This window comes from Saccopteryx leptura, chromosome 4 (assembly GCF_036850995.1).
Source record: "Saccopteryx leptura isolate mSacLep1 chromosome 4, mSacLep1_pri_phased_curated, whole genome shotgun sequence".
NCBI classification, from domain to species: Eukaryota; Metazoa; Chordata; class Mammalia; order Chiroptera; family Emballonuridae; genus Saccopteryx; species Saccopteryx leptura.
Genome location: NC_089506.1, coordinates 192,443,378 through 192,444,664, shown reverse-complemented (window position 1 = coordinate 192,444,664; position 1,287 = coordinate 192,443,378).

Genomic DNA, 1,287 nt, shown 5'->3' with positions numbered 1-1,287 from the left:
CTTCCTGGGAGTAAGAGGTGGGTGTTGTGCCCTGAATGTTGTGCCTTTAAGGCCTCTGATCTAGTCTAAGCCCCTCATTAGAATTAATCCAAAGTAGAGTTTAAATGACTCATTCAAGAACACTCAGCTATTAATTTATAGAAATGATTTAAATGCTCAGGTATTATCATTCAACAGAGACACATACATTTATTCAGAAAATATTGACTGAGCACCTATTGTATTTCAGTCATATATTTCAGCTCTGGGCACAGAGGTACAATGGAAAATGAGACCTAATCTGGTTTATTCCTAGTTCCACGTGGTTTCCTTGATGCTAGTATTTAACATGATGGTCATTTGCCATCATCCACCTCTAGCCCCAGTCCCTGGGGTGGGATTATTATATAATTAAACAAACAAACAAACAAAAAATATGCCTGACCAGGTGAATAGAGTGTCGACCTGGGACTCTGAGGAGGCAGGTTCAAAATCTTGAGGTCGCTGGCTTGAGCAATGGGTCACTGGCTCAGCTGGAGCCCCCTTAAGGTACATATGAGAAGCAATCAATGAACAACTAAAGAGCCACAGCTACAAGTTGATGCTTCTCATCTCTCTCCCTTCCTGTCTGTCTGTCTTTGGCTAAACAAAAACAAAACAGAACTTGGTGGGTAACTGGGCTTCCATAGTTGAACTGTTTCTCTCCAAGTAACTTTCAGGAAAAGGGTCACAAATGAGACCTGTAAACAAAAGGGTGTGAAAACCCTAACTGCTGATGAAATGGACCAGGGCGCTCTGGGATTTCTGAAATGCGACTACTCAGGCACCGTTCTGTCCTTTCTCCCTCTGAGCTGGCTTCAGGGCTCTCTGCCCTTCTCCAGATGTACACACGAAGGGAGACACAGAGGCACAGACACACACTCACAAAAGGACACGCACATAGAGACACAGACAATACACATAGACACAAACGTATGTAAAGTCTCTCTCTCTCTCTCTCTCTCTCGCTCGCTCGCTCGCTCTCCCACCCCTCCCACTCCCACTACCAGCACAGTAGTTAAAAGCCAGAGTTCTGGGCTCACATATCTCAAGTTCAAATTCCTATTGTCCCACTTTGAGCTATTTGGCCTTGGACAAGTTACCTTCCCTGAGCCTCAGTTTCCCCCTTTATTAGAGTGGGGTGTGGAGAGAAATGAAGGAGCACATTGCACATGTTGGGCATAGGCTAGCTGCCCAACAATGTCAGCTACAGCCTTCTCTGTAGCCCCACGAAGGTCGCTGGCTCAGGGCTATACCAAGAAACTGGAG